Source organism: Haemaphysalis longicornis, unplaced genomic scaffold (genome assembly GCF_048455015.1).
Source record: "Haemaphysalis longicornis isolate Haplotype H1 unplaced genomic scaffold, Haemaphysalis longicornis Haplotype H1 scaffold_10, whole genome shotgun sequence".
In the NCBI taxonomy this organism is placed as follows: domain Eukaryota; kingdom Metazoa; phylum Arthropoda; class Arachnida; order Ixodida; family Ixodidae; genus Haemaphysalis; species Haemaphysalis longicornis.
The window spans coordinates 20369819-20377761 of NW_027526204.1; the positions used below are offsets into that span (position 1 = coordinate 20369819).

General features: G+C 47.7%; 1 protein-coding gene across 2 annotated transcripts in view; it reads left to right on the forward strand.

Annotated features, from left to right (window-relative positions):
- LOC144158273 (uncharacterized) overlaps nt 1–7943 on the forward strand; it is a 299163-nt gene that overhangs the window by 66890 nt on the left and 224330 nt on the right. The window lies entirely within an intron of this gene.

A 7943-nucleotide genomic window follows, 5' to 3' on the forward strand; every position in this document is an offset into this window, starting at 1 on the left:
TGTTCATGCTCCTTATTCAATGTGGGATAGGAGATACAATGGTAGATTGGATTAAGACCTGCTACTCAGAAATGACTACCAGCATCATCATGAATGGGGAATTGGGGCCGCCAATCACGATCGGACGGCCGGTCAGGCAGGGCTGCCCCATGTCCCCTATTCTATTCGCACTGTACATAGAACCTCTCTGCAGGATGGCAATAGCGTCCAAGTCGATCCGAGGCTTGGTTCTCGGAGACGAAGAACTAAATGTCCTGGCCTATACGGACGACGTCGCCTTTGTGTGCACATCGAGAGAGCAGGCGGGGGAGGTTGTTGCACTGGCCGATGAATTTTGTCGATTCACTGGGGCTCAGCTCAACCTTTTGAAGTCAGAGGTAGCATGGCTAGGCGAATGGCTCACCAAACCCCAACAACTCTACGGAGTTTGATGGAGGGGGGTTATCACCCGCTACCTTGGGGTAAACCTAGATACCGGCGCAGCCATCGCCCCCCGGTTGCAGACGAAACTGGCGGCTGCTGGAAGGAACTTGGAGCCCTGGAGAGCGCGACATATTGCCCTCTTTTCTAGGGCACATGTTTGCAGCGCCGTGGCATATCCGGCCATCTTGTACGCGGCCCGTGTCTCGACTATTGATGCAGGCTCAGTGGCCAAGCTACACCGGTTGTTTGCGGTTTTCGTCTGGAGATCCACGTATGAACCCATGCGCCGCACTAACATTTTCTGGAGTGCCGAAGCCGGGGGTCTTTGTGTACTTCCGAGATCGCAGTGATGGCTTTCTTCAGGCGGTTCTCCAAACTGTAGGCGCCCTACACCTGGCCCCTTGGCTCGTTATAACAGCAGCAGAGCTGGCACATGACGCCCGTGCAACAGGCTTTTACAGGGAAGTGGCGGGGGCACTGGCCCTCTTGCAGGAACTCTTCTCCTGGGAGTATTTGTGCGCAGTGAAGCCGAGGAAGCTCTACTGGGATTTGGTGGAACAGACCCTCCCACCCCCCTTGTACCGCTCCCCATTTTTGGGCCATCTAAAAAGTGACGTCCTACGGCGTATGCGGAAGCTCCCCGTCCCAACAAGATCGAAAGATTTCTTCTTCCGTCTGCACGCAGGGATACTCACAACTAAGGCAAGGCAGGAAGAGCGGGGTTTCTTCCTCCCTGGAGGGGCCAACTGTCCGCTGTGCGGAAGGCGGGAGTCGGGCGAGCATGTATTCTTAGAGTGCAATACGGCATCGTATTTCTGGGACGAGCTGCAGTGCTCCTTTGGCACACAATGGCAGCTCACGTGGACCAACCTAAGGTTCTTGGATGCAGACACGGAACTCCCACACCTCCGAGATTGCATCCACGTCATGGGACTCCACTCGCTTTGGAGGGCAAGGGTGGATGCTGTTGAACGCGCTGAACACCCTCGGCCGGCGTGGAAGCATTTTGTTCAGAAGGCGAAGTGGGCAGTGGCCGCCCTTGACGGGCCTGACTCAGACTCCCAGTTGCGTGATGCACTGGCGCATCGTTCGCGTGTCCTTTCAGAATTTAAGGTAAAGGAGCGGAAGAGATAGGACCCAATTTGATGGCTAGAACCGGGAAACACTCCTGCTCACCTCTGCTTGCACAGAACCCCCTTCCCCTCCCTCCGCTCCCATCCCATTCCCTTCAAGCGGTGCACAAAAGGCACCGTCATCCATTCGACAACGTTCGTGCTGGTGTAATTACCGCCCAAACTCTGCCAGCATTGCGATGCCACTAGCTTACCCTTGCCGGCAGAACATGCTTACGCCATGCTAGCGTAAAGGCCGTAAGTGCCTATTTTTCTGCATGCGTAAAGTTGCTCACGACGAATACCATGCAATAATCTGATGTGATCCTGTATATATCACTGTGAAAAAAGTGTTTGTCATTTGTAAGAATATAAACAAGACCCCGGTGTCAGATGGTTTGAGCGGAGAGTTTTATCAAAAGTTCTCTACTATACTTGCTCCCGTTCTGTTAGACATATTCACAGCAGCATACGACCATGATGTTTTGCCGCCAACCTTTTATTTAGGACACACTGTTTTAATTCCGAAAACGCAAGATTAACAAAAGCTGAAATCGATTGACGGCTATTGGCCAATATCTCTCTGCAATGCAGATTATAAAATTTTCGCAAAAATTTTATCTAGGCGCCTTCAACTTGTCATCACTAGTTTAGTAGGACCTCACCAAACTTGCGGTATTAGAGGTAGGAGCATTCAAACAAACATACATGTTGCCCGTTCAATGTTGGAGTGTGTGTCTGATTCGGCAGAGCAGGTGGCCCTTATCCAAATTGACCTTTCAAAGGCATTTGATCGCGTTTCTCATGATTTTCTATTCGCACTATTGGCAGCGGTAAATTTACGGGATGTGCTGTTAAACGGCATTCAGCTTTGTTACAAACAGTGCACCACACAACTGGTCGTCAACCGCGTTCTGTCTAAGCCAGTTTCAATGAAGTCGTCTGTTAGACAGGGCTGCCCCCTTTCACCCTTGTTGTTTGCCTTATACCTCGAACCTCTGTGCCTTAGTATTCAGCAGAGTGAAAGAGTACGGGGCTTTTCATCGCTATCCTGTGAGGTTAAGGTCCTTGCTTACGGGGATGACATTGCCTATTTTTGTGCTGATAAAAAAAGCGTTCAAGAAGCCCTTAATCTCACCAGGCAGTTTTGTGGCGCGTCTGGAGCAGCTGTGAATATGGAAAAAACAAAGGGATTTTGGTTTGGTTAATGGGGTGCGAAACCGTCCTTATTTGGTGGCATTACTTGGGATAAGGACGCACTTCAATACCTAGGTGTACCTTTGCACCAAACACGAAACACCGGGCCTCATTGGTCATTGGCACTCCAAAAAGTCAAGCGAGCCTCTCGGGCATGAATGGGGCGAGAACTTTCTGTGTTTGCGTGTGCGCACGTTTGTAATGTCTTCCTTGTCGCAAAGCTTGTTTATGTGCTGCAAGTACTGCACTGTGCGCTTTCTAAAGTACAAGCTCTACATAGAGTTTTTGCAACATTTGTGTGGGGGTCCCAATGGGAACCAATGCGTAGGGACAATTTGTTTCTTCCATTAGTGTCTGGGGGTGCTGGGCTGATACATTTGTTTGTACATCAGCTTGTATCTCGGTTTTGCTTCTATGAGGTGACGCATCAGCCACTTCTGCTCAACGTTATTCAACAGCGCATAAGTTTTCATTTGCCGTTTTTGCTTGTCTTCACGGGTGAAGTCAGTACGAAGCCGCCATGGGGGTTTTTAAAGGAGGTGGTCGACACCTTCAATTTCCTTACTGCGAGGTTTTCCCTGCAATATCTGTTTACCCTTTCCAGGAAGGCTTTGACGAACACTTTATTAGAGAGTCTGTTCCCAGTGCCGGTTTATCGCCAGCCTTATATTGACCACCATAAGGACAGTGTTTTGAAGCGGGTTACACGTATGTGTCTTCCTCCAAATGCAAAAACGTTTTTCTTTAAGCTGCATACATCAACACTCCCAGTGAAAACATGGTTGCGCGAGAAAGGAATGTCTATTCCTTGGTCTGACAATTGCCGCTTATGCAATCAGCCTGAAACCATTGATCATTGTTTTGTTTTGTGCCGGGATGCGGTGTTTTTCTGGGATGTGTTGCAACGAACTCTTAAAAAGGACATGGACATTACCCCTTATGCAATTCGGTTCTTACCTTTTAGAGGTGTTACTGGAGTGCCCTATGATATATTTGTTGTGATCGGATTGTATAGCTTGTGGAAGTGCCGTATGACGGACAGGCACGCGGAACCCCCTTGCCCAACGAAGTCCATTTTTTTGGAGCAAGCTGCATTGGTGCGGAGCATTTATGCGGCGCAAAGTGACCCACCAGAATGGCTGCATCTGTTGGACGCGTGCGTCTGCTTGCGAGAGTTTTAACGGACGGCTTATTTTAGCTGCAGTGATGTGCATCTTCTTGGATGACAAAACGCCCTTCCCGCATCGTATTTTCCCTATAAGCCCCTTCCCAGAATAACGAGCTCAGTTTCGACTCGGGTGACTCAGCCCGAGGCGTGCGATTTTTGAAATTCAAGGTGCGTCCGACCGTATTTTAACCTCTCGCTTTGAATTACGTCCGACGTAACCGAAAGTAAAAAATTACTTGCGTCCGTCGTAACCTGAAAATTAAATTGAAGTTATGTCAGACGTATTTCACCGTAAAAAAACGTTACGGCTGGCGGAGCCAAAGTATGCAGACGCCCTATTAACCTGCAACCTTTTTGCAATGGTCTGTTTTACGATACGCGGCGCCCTTTAAAACAACACGTAGGCTGCTGCGTTACGTCCGACCCGGTACAGCGTGTGTGAATTACAGCGGAAACCACACCGTTCCGTCTGCTTCTGCATTGGTCGAGCGGTTTCTCGCGTGCGTACTCCGCGGCAACGGTGATGGTCCGTCCATACGGTTGCATATACGAATGCAATTAACTCTATGCGAATGCACATGCACTTATATGCAACACACACACAAAAGAAAGGGCGAGAATTAACAAAATAGAACCTTTCTGCGGTCGCAGTGCCAGTTTGTAGCGCCCGTACTTCTTGCCGAAATTGAAGTTGGGTTTTTTAGCAAATGCAATTATTAATTTATTAGGGGTAGTACAGAGCCACTGCTTTATTTCTACGCAGGCAAAAGGCCTCGCGACATATGTTAGGGGTAGTACAGGGCTACTGTTTTATTTTTACGCAGGCAGAAGGCATTGCGAAATATAATTACCAAATCTAACTACAGAAAAAACGTATGTTATGAAAGCGGTAACTATTATGGGCCAAGCCAGTCGTACGATCCACTTTAATGTGCTGCTAATCGTCACTTTAAATGAAAATGTCTGTAAAAGAATGGCCATCTAAAGCTGAAATCTTTGCTTGAAGGAAATGATTCGCACATATTTTTAACCCAGGCATTAAGAACACGTACCACAAGCTGTATTTTCTTGCGTGTACTTTTTACGGAAAATACATAGGCTGGCACCCAGTACGTGGAAAAGCAAAACCAAGCAGTTAGGTAGTTATTCGTCTATAATAGAGAGTTTCGCCATATCGTCACCATGTTTGCGACGCCGTTTACTGTGTTACCGGGAGCAGGAGTTTCTGTTCCCCGCTGAAAACGGTCCGTTTGCGGTTTGCGTATTCCAGCCGCGGCGGCGCAAGTAGCGGCATGTGCTGATTTAGTCTCAAAGCAAATCACGCATAATTTTGTTGCTCACATCTAGTTGCTTACGTTTAAAGTAGCTCGAATATTTTGCTTTTCGGGTGAAGCGTTCACAAAAACTCTAGTTACCCACCGCAGTGGCTCAGTGGCTAAGACGTTGTGCTGCTGAGCACGAGGTCCCGGGCTCGATTTCCGGCCGCGCCGTTCGCTTTTCTGATGGAGGCGAAAAGCAAAAACGCCCGTGTGTACGAGATTTCGGCGCACACTATAGATCCCCAGGTGGTCCAAATCCATCCGGAGACCACTACGGCGCGCCTCATCGCCTGCGCTGCGTTGGCGCGTTAAACCCTACAATCAGTCAACAATAACTCTACTTGTTTTGAGAACACTGTAGCTGTCACCTGTAGAGCTTTAAAAAGAAAACGTGTTGGTGGTGCCATCTACCTAGTAGAGTTGGAGTCAATGTAAAACAGAATTTGCCTCCGCGCTAAATATTTAGGCAAGAAATGAGTAAAATATGTCACAATAATTACTCAGTAATCTACACTATCTTGCCCAGCACAATGTCGGAGGCATAAAAGCGCAGAGCGAGCTCGGAAACTCACCTGAACTATTTGAGGCGCGCTTTTTGAGAGCGGGTTGAAATGGGAAGGGTGTTTTGGGAACAGGTTGAAACAGAAAGTGGTCAAACGGGAAGGGCGTTTCGAGAATGCGTTCAAGCGGGGCGGGCTCAACGGGAATGGTTTGTTTCGGGCTACACCCGCTCACCAAGCACACCCACAAGACATCCGCCGACCCGCAAATCATGTCAGCTGCAGATTTCGCTGCACATTTCACTTTCGTGTTTTACCGATTTTTATGACAGAGGAATCAACCAGTTTTTTTCCACAATTTCCCCAAGTTTTGTGCAAATGTTATGGGAAATAAAGTCATGTCACTTTAATTTTTTGCTCATCTGAGCAGTGCTATGAGTATGCATCAAGACATATTTCTGATCTAGATCATTTTTGTGCCACCAAGAAAGCATTTCCAGAATTATTGGTTTGGAGAAGTTTAGCCAATATAAACAGCTCGTTCAAGTAGTGTACTAGCTTTTGGCCATAATGCTGAACAGAGGCACAGACCGAAATTTTCAGGTTCGAGTAGCCAAAGACTATCTCCTTTAAAGGGGCCCTGCAGCACTTACCATCGACTACTAGCGCTAGGAATGTATTTTGGGGTAAAGTCTTGTCCCAGCAATCTCATCCCACAAGAATTATAAAAATCCGTTCGCTATCACTGAAACTACGCACGATGAGAAATCGTGCATAATCGTTCCCTCTCAACTCGACCGCGGACAATGCGACTAAAGCTGCGCGCTCTCTCCTGGAGAGGGGGGCGGCTCGCGGCGTTCTCTTCCGCGGCCTTCGATATATCAAAGGACGGGGAGTTTTTTATTTTTCTATTCCAGTCTGGTGCACCAAAAAAGCAGGCATGGGTGCCAGCTCGCAAGCGCGCGCTAGGGCTGGTAGGGCGTTTTTGAAGCAATAAACGTTTGTTGTCGAGTGGTCTGGTTGAAATAGAAGTATTGAGCTAATCACTCAAGCTCTGCGCGCACTCAAAACACAAAAGAAACGGCAAAACTGTGCCTACAGGTTCAGGCATAGAAGAGGTTCGTACACAGCGCCGACGACGGCGGATTGTCACAGGAAATCCGAGAAATTAGCCGTGAAGTTGACCAGTGACAGCGACAGCCGATCGGACAACCATGGCCTCAATGACGTCGTTTAGTCCATGCCAGGGGTGCTCAATGAGAACTGAAGATAGCACGGTTGGTTTTTCCGCGTGTTTCACAGCGATTTGCGCGCTAACCGCTTCACGTGCACGTGCAATATTTGGCTCAGCTATTTCTGGTAGTGTAAGCTAAGCGTCGCGCAGGTTTACTTGCACTGCTCAAAGAGTGGTGCAGGGTCCCTTTAACATCTGCATCCAACAGAAGTTCCGGACTGCATTTTATTTACATGTATCTACCTCAAGGTAGATACATGTAGATACGAGGTGGATACAAAAATCCTTAGGAACATCTTGTGAATTCTATTTTACTATTGCCGATATGTGATGTCACAAATTGCAGTGTGCGAAACATTATAGGTGACTATACCAGTTTTCCCGCTTAGGGCCTTTCGTCAGATAATAAACAGCTTATTGGTAGCGGTGCAAAAACGACGGGGACAGGCAAGTTAATCAAACAAGTGCCACTGCCAAGATATCGCGCATATCAACTCGCCCAGCTTACTACCCTGTTGCAATAAACTGCTGCTCTGCAGGTGGTTCATTTTTATTCACAGCCCTTTAGTTCAGTGACACGTTAAGCTTGATGCTACAGTAGTGTTCCTGAAGTGACTATGGAAAAAGCAAAACTTCTTTTTTGAGATCTACCTGGCATCTTTGGTTTATGCTAGTTTGCTGCATGCACAATCTTGAAGTTTGAATGTTGGGCTCCACTGCAAAGGCGATGAATGTAAAAGGCAATATCATTTGGTACCTGGCCTAAGTAGGAAAGCGTTTTACGTGATAGTGGTGACCTGCGAGCAACATGCATTACAGCGGTGCCAAACAAGAAACCTTTTAGGTGCCTACCTTTTTATCAAAATGGGTAGTATGCTCACCGTGGGGGAACTAAACAATACAAAATTATGAACAACAATAGGTGTCCATTAAGGTATCAAGTATCAACATACATGTAAGCGAAAATTGTGTGAGCAAGCACCGAGTTTG